The 8,090-nt window shown below is 37.4% G+C and overlaps 1 pseudogene; it reads left to right on the top strand.

Annotated features, from left to right (window-relative positions):
- The first annotated feature begins 4,149 nt into the window (after nucleotides 1-4,149).
- On the top strand, nucleotides 4,150-7,793 carry LOC116097937 (annotated as a pseudogene).
- The last annotated feature ends 297 nt before the right edge of the window (nucleotides 7,794-8,090 follow it).

Genomic DNA, 8,090 nt, shown 5'->3' with positions numbered 1-8,090 from the left:
TTGAGTTTCTGTGGAGTTGCCCCCAAAGGATGGTGATCCTCACTGTAATAAACATGATTAAGAGCTTGAAAAAAAAGAAAAGAAAAGAAAAGAAATTCCTCCCGTCACATAATAATCAAAACACCAAATGCACTGAACAAAGAAAGAATTTTGAAAGCAGTAAGGGAAAAAAGTCAAGTAACATATAAAGGCAGACCTATCAGAATTACACCAGACTTCTCACCAGAGACTATGAAAGCTAGAAGATCCTGGGCAGATGTCATACAGACCCTACAAGAACACAAATGCCAGCCCAGACTACTATACCCAGCAAAACTCTCAATTACCATAGATGGAGAAAACAAGATATTCCATGACAAAACAAAATTTACACAATATCTTTCTACAAATCCACCTTTACAAAGCATAATAGATGGAAAATATCAACATAAGGAGCAAAACTACACCCTAGAAGAAGCAAGAAAGTAATCTTTCAACAAATCCACACAAACCTAATTCTACCTCTTACAACAAAAACAACAGGAAGTGACAATTACTTTTTTTAATATCTTAATATGAAAATTAATATTAACAATATATCCTAATCGATTGAAATCCATAACCACGAGGGATTAGCAATTTGTTGATTGCCATTCAATGGTCTCTCTAATTTGGTAATTGCAGAAATAGGTCCAATATTTTACAATCTATATACACTTTCAGCTTGTTTGTTTGTGACTGTGTCTGGCTGTGTACAATATAGGGTCTTGAAATCTTGCTTCTCCTATCTCAGCCTCTCTATTAGTAGTATTGTTTATTTCATGTTTTTACACTATACTATGGTTTTCAGAACAGCTTATATATTTCAAAAGTATTTATATGCCCAAAAGAAACATAGATGATTAACTAGGGAAGTTGCTTATAAGAGAACAACAAAGAGTGAGACTGAATGCTTTGCTTGGCATTTGTAACTCTTCTTTCAAGTTTGAAGAAGAGGACTTTATAAGTTACTCTTTCTCTGAGATGAATGCTTTTCCAAATTATCACAGCTAATGAACCAAATTCTTATCCTCACCTAATGTCTGTGCCACACTCCAAGCAGAACCATTGTTCATTGAAACAGTTGGTGAATAACTTTATGGATAGACCATCTTAATACATACACCATTTCTTAAATGAATGTAATCTGTTCTCTGTGGAATGAGAATAAAGTCACTCACTCATGTCAAATAGCTTTGACCATAGCAGGAAGTCTGTATCCAAAAATAGTGCCTACAATTCATTTCTTGGTGCAGCAGAACTGTCAACTCTCAGCTTAGCTATAATGGAGGTAAAATCCTTTGGTGATGTGAGGGTTATTGAAGTACAGCCTTATTACAATGAAATCCAATGTCTAAAATTTGTTCTTATTTTGGGCTTGTACCACAGTAAGAGCCAAGATTTTAATCTCTACTAAATATAAAGCAAACAAACAAAAAGACTTTATTATTTATGTTCATTTAAGAAAATACTAGTAGTGATGTATCATTCTGAAATTTACAGTTAATATGTTTGGAGTTATTTAAAATTTATATTGAGAAAATGTATTTTCACTATTGCTGTAGATGAACGTCTAGATAAGATTGTTAAATTGATTGTTGTTTTAAATCAAACAACTTTTACAATACTTATATTTACTGCTATAATATTTTATAAATTTTAAGGAATATGACAAAAAAGGTATTGTAGGTATTGAAGAGGAGGTCTCTAGGAGGAGTTGGGGTACAAAAGGGAAGCAAGAATGTGATTTAATTCTATTTACTTAAAATATGTTTTTAAATGTTAACAAATTCAGATACATTGAAATCATGTAACTTTTCTCATCATAATGCAAAAAAAGTTAAAAAATAACTATGTAATTTTAAAAAGTAGTTCTTGTGAATTAAATATAATCCTTTTTTATTATTAAAAAAAAGCATCCACACAATGAAAAACAATATGCATAACTGGCAACCGTGGATTATTTATTATAAGGGATTTCTATCAGCAATAAGACAGAGAAGGGGGAAAGATTAAATTTTCTCTCTATTTCTAAGAGGTGCCTACTTGCTTTTATCATGTTTTAACTTTTATGTGTTATTTGTTAGAAAATAAAAAGTCTTAGATTTAAAATCTAGCTTTATAAGATGAAGCAGCATGCACATTGGTACCATGTGATCTTACATCTCAAAAGTAAATATATGACAGCCTACCCATCTCTCTCCTGCATCCGGGTACTCATTTGATCTTGAAGTGCAGAATGTGCTGAGAAAGCAAAGCTCTCCCTCCACAAGAACCAGCCTGATCTTTCCTAGGGTCTGATCCAGTCCCTAAAGATAGAGTGTCCATCCACACTTAAGTCCAGCATATCATGTGTCACCCAAGATATAAAACCCAAGGTATGCTGCTTGCTGGGGTTCCTCAGCTGTGCTTCATGTAAGGATTATAGAGACAAGAGTCATCCTTCTTGGGCAACTTTCCTGAGCCTTGGAGACCACCTTACCATAAATCCTAGGTCCCCGTTATTCCTTGATGCCCAGTTTGTGTGACTTGTGAGAGAAGTGGCCTCACCAGACTGAAGACATATTGGTAGTCAACACTCAGTGAATCTATTTCCTGAGCCCCTTGGATAATTCATCTGGAAGAGTTCTTTGAATCCACTTACACCAGAATAAGTTGATGAAAGAAAGTGAAATATCCTTAGTCATGTTAATACATGCTGTGTGCTCCTACTGAGACATCATAGAATCCCCCTGGCAATCTGCTTACCTAGAGACATGAGAGAAACATGCTTTAAGTACTACATAGTTGCATGGTTCTTTTGTTGCTTGGTGCATTCAAACTTTATTTCCTTGAAAATTGGAAGCAATTAATGTACATAATCCCCGGGAATTGTTTACAGACACTTCAGCAATAAGAGATCTAGAAATAAAGAAAGCAAATATAACAGGAAACTTCACACTTGCAAAACAGTGACCCAGGTACAAAACTAGATGCTTTCTTTTGTGTGTCCACTTATGCTAGGTTATAATTAGCTTTCCTTAGAAATTAAAATAATGGAGGAGACAAAGCAATTGGCATACAACCTAAGAGAAAAATAAATGCATGCATAATCAGTTCAAGAACTCCATTCATTGGTCCTAATCAATAAGTCATTCCTGGCCTATATTCAGTCTCCTCAAACAGGATTATCATTAGATACAAACCAAGACAAGGTTCATTAAAGGCAAAATTCAAAGGATTTTTGATTTAAAATGTGACTCAAAAATAGCAACAAAAATTGTTTTAAATTGTCCCCAAGACAAGGACTCACTACATAGCTCAGGCTGCACTGGAACTCACCCTGTAGCACAGGCTGGTCTCTAACTTAGAAAAATCCTCCTGTCTGCCTACTGAGTGCTGGGATTAAAAGCATGTGCCACTACACACAGCTCTATGGTAAATGTTTTAATGCATTAATAAGCTTTAGAATTATAACTAGAATTCTCACTTCCTTCCAATGTCCTTTCTTTCACTAACTAAAAACTAACATCACTGGACCCCTTTTCCTTTTCCATGGAGCTTGCCCTCCCCTAATTAAAGAAGTACTCCCATTTAGAGAACAATCACATTCTTTACTGTGGGTATTGAATGGGACTCTTTAGCACTGTGATTTCATTTGCTCTGCAATCCTTTCCCTGCTTAACCCTAGGATATCACAGCTATTCTGATGCCTACCCAGCATTCTATAGACAAGGTCTATTCTGCTAATTTACATAATGCATAAAACACAGTGCTCATAAGTATTTAATTTTCTGTGGTTATATTCCTAATTTTATGTATAAGTAAGTTCAGAGCAAATAGAGCCCATCACCTCTTCTTTGACTTCCTTATGTGGGGCTGTTTCAAAGTATACTCTGCTCCTTCACTTCTCACCTCTCTTTCAAATTCCCATTGCTGGATGGTCTCTTAGGTCAATTCTAGGTCGACCTAGAGCCCTATCTTTTTAAGAATATCTTTCTATTTCATGACTAGTTCCTTCTCTCTACTCATCTTTTACAAAGTTTCTCACATCTGCCATTTGCTTAATCCTTACATTGTTTTGTATTAAAGATTGTTAATTGCATAAAAATTTAAAAAACGTAAAAAGATAAGCTGGGTATGGTGGCATACATGTTTGATCGCAGAACTCTGGAGACAGGGTCAGGTGGGTCTCTTGAGTTCAAGGTCATCCTGGTCTACAAAGTAAGTTCCAGGACAGCCAGAGCAACACAGTAAGACCTTGTCTCAAAAACAGATAGATAGGTAGATAGATAGATAGATAGATAGATAGATAGATAGATAGATAGATAGACAGATAGATAGGTAGATAGATAGGTAGATAGGTAGGTAGACAGATGATAGATAAAGAGGTAGATAGATAAATAGGTAGGTAGATAGATAGATAGATAGACAGATAACAGGCACTCTCTCTTTGTGTGTATATGTGTGTCTGTGTTTTTCTATAACTTGCTTTGTCCATTTATTCACAAAGTATTTATTAAATTTTTATTTTGATCTTTGCCCTTTATGGATTTTCACTTCACAAGTATATATACATAGATTATTCTCAATATTATCATTGGAGTATTCTGTAGATATCCAAAAGTTATTGAATTCAAAAATGAAGTGATCCTGTCTCCCTCCTCTGAACTTTGACTTAGTTATTCAAGCTAGAAACTTATGAATCAACCTTGACTCCAACTATTCCGTTATTGAGAAATGACACACAAATAGATGGACCTGTCTCAGCCATCCTCTTGATATTTCCATCTGCCACTGCCAGTACATCCATGTCTGTCAATCAGACACTCTACTGAGGAAAAAGTAGCCAAACAAACAAACAAACAAACAAACAAAATAAATAAACCCCCCAAACACAAAAAACCTTAATGATGTTGCTCATTACTGTATTCCCCAGGCCTCTGAAATATATGTAGCAAACAAGAGGGACTCAATAAAAACTGAGTAGCTAATGAGTTCATTCATGTTTTTATTCTATATGGACCAAAGTCTAAGTGTTTCCTGAACAATTAATATGTTGAAACTGATTGCCAATGTAATATAATTAAAAGATGAGGCCTGTGCATGGCATTAAGTCACCATAACAGTGGAGCCTTATGAATGGCACCATTATAAAAGAGATGCAGTGGAGTTATTCACCCTTTCTGCCTCTTGCTTTTCCATCCCTTCTACCTTAAATGATAACATCTATGAAAAGGGAGCCTTCATTATACACTAGACTTGCAGGTACCTCAGTCTTGGATTTCTCTGCCTTTGGGTTATAAAGACTACATTTCTAGTTATAAAGTACCCAATTCCAAATATGAATTAAGTCAATGGCCTTTTACCCATTTCTTTTCTCAATACCTGAGCTTTCTCATTGATAAAATGTAGCCAATAACATTGTTGCCTTAGAAAGGCTATAATAAAAACTAAATGAGTTAATTGATATCAACCTCTCAAATATGTCTGGCACAAGGCAAGCACTATGAATGTTAGCTCATATTATGCTACTACTATTTATAAATATAGCTAGGCATAGTGGCACATACTTATAATCCCAGACTTGGAACAGATGCAAGAATATCTCTATGAGGTCTAGGCAAGCAAGTCTGGTCTATGTAGAGAGTTCTAGACTAGCCAGGGCTACATAGGAATATTGTGTTTCAAAGAAATAGAACATGAAAACACTCTTGACATATTAATTTACATGTAAGCAAGTTTTTTTAAATGACAGCATAACATTTAGATAGAGCTCTATGCCAGCTGCCACTTGAACTCTGAAATTATCCTTTTTTCAAAACCTAAATTTCCTACTCATTGCTAAAAGACAATTGCTAAAAGTTTTATTATGTCAAAACTTTCAAGTGTTTATTTAAGTAGACAGGGTGCATGGACTTGGCAAATACTAACTAGGAGAAGCCTGGAGCCCTGCCAAAGGAGCCTGGATGTGGAAGAGAGACTTCACAAGGTGAACAAAGCAGCAGGGCAAGAGGGTCTCAACTGATTAAACAACAAGTTTCATTTGGATCATTTCAGTGGGAGGTTCTTAGTAAGACATTTATTAACAATTTCTGTTTTGTTAAAGCCATTTATGCTGGCTTTCATTGCCACTGCTTATTTGTGAACGAGGGACGCTGTAGCAATGTGTTTAGTCACCTCTCAGTTACTCTAGAAACACTATTTACAGGGAGCTTCCCAATCATTTTCATCCCCACCTATGGTAAAGACCATCTACACTGTTTTCTAAGCCTGTTCATTTAGGTTCTTCGTGAAGGGAAATGTTCAGCACCTTTCTACTGCATAGCCTATCACCCAATCCATGTAGCCACACAGGGCAGCATGTTCTTCTCTTCTAAGCTGAGAGAATAGCCAAGGTTTGTATATGACACCCTTTGCAGTTGATTGGCTGGTTTCATTTTTTGTTTTGTTTTTCTTTTTGTTTTTGTTTTTTGAGGCAGGGTTTCTCTGTGTAGCCCTGGCTGTCCTGGAACTCTGTAGACCAGGCTGGCCTCAAACTCAGAGATCCGCCTGCCTCTGCCTCCCAAATGCTGGGATTAAAGGCATGTGCCACCACCGCCCGGCTCTACATTTGTTTTTTAAGAAAAGTTTCCTCTGTGTAGCCCTGGCTGTCCTAGAACTCAATCTAAAGACCAGGCTAGCCTTGAATTGGTCAAAATTCACCTGCTTCTGCCTCCTGAATGTTGGGATTAAAGGCAGTTACCACCATCACCCAGCTATGGATATGATACTTTTTTAACCAAAATTGTAAATGAATTCTTTTTTTTTCTTTTTTAAAAGTAGATATTTTCTTTATTTATATTTCAAATGATATCTCCTTTCCCAGTTTCCCTTCCTAAAAAAACCTCTGTTCCCTCCCCCCTCCCCCTGCTCACAAACCCACCCCCTCCGGACTCCTGGTCCTGGCATTTTCCTACATTGGGGCATACAACCTTCACAGGACCAAGAGCTTTTTGTCCCATTGATGACCAACCATTCACAGAGCAGAGCTTCAGAGGGCCCAAGCTCTGCAGTCCTACTATGAAGCCAGGGCTCAAAGAATAAAGAAAATCAAGAGTAAAAAATACCACAAAACTGTGAAAAAGGGAAAGGCCAACAAAGCCCTAAAAGATTTTGAGCAGCTGAGGAAGGTTGACCCAGATGCTGGATTGGAAGAACTGGAAAAAATGGAAAAAGCTAGAATGATGGAGCGAATGAGCCTTAAGCATCAAAACAGTGGGAAATGGGCCGAGTCAAAGGCCATTATGGCAAAGTATGACCTGGAGGCCCACCAAGCTATGCAAGAACAGTTGGCTAAGAACAAGGAACTGACACAGAAGCTGCAGGTTGTGTCAGAGAGTGAGGAAGAGGAAGGTGCTGAGGAGGAAGAAGCCCTAGTTCCTGATGTAGTGAATGAAGTTCAGAAGACTGCTAACGGACTCAATCCATGGATGCTCAGGAGCTGCAATCATGATGCAGAAGAAAATGAGATCCAGGCCAACTCTGAACAACTGCCTCAGTCTGTGGCCCATGAGTTGCCTAAAAATGAAGAAAATGAAAAACCAGTGGGAGAGGAAGATGATTTGTTGAAGAAATTTGAGAAAAGGAGATCCCTTAGGAAAAGATCTGAGCTCAACCAGGATGCTGAGCCACTGGATGACCCAGAAACAAAAGGTTTCTTATTAATGCCCCTGAAGGTCCTCCAAGAAAATGTGATTATCAGTGAGAAGCACAACATCCATGCTGCAGCTCACCAGGTGCGGGTGCTTCCATAGCCATTCACCCATCATCATCAATTTGAAAGGACCATCCAGAATCCTATAGGAACCACATAGAACACCCAGAGAGCATTCCAAAAGCTAACTGCTCCCAAGGTTGTTACCAAGCCAGGCCATATTATCAAGCCCATAACAGCAGAGGATATGGGTTACGGATCTTCCCCAAGGTCTGACCTGTCTGTCATACAGAGTAAACCAAAACGACGCTCCAAACATCAAAAACAACTGAAGAAAAGCTCTATGGGTTAAAGTATCTGAGGAGTGCCCTGACTATTCCTCTGTGTGGTCTATGCT

The sequence above is a fragment of the Mastomys coucha genome, unplaced genomic scaffold, assembly GCF_008632895.1.
Source record: "Mastomys coucha isolate ucsf_1 unplaced genomic scaffold, UCSF_Mcou_1 pScaffold2, whole genome shotgun sequence".
Classification (NCBI taxonomy): Eukaryota; Metazoa; Chordata; class Mammalia; order Rodentia; family Muridae; genus Mastomys; species Mastomys coucha.
This window is presented reverse-complemented; position numbering and strand designations above follow the sequence as displayed.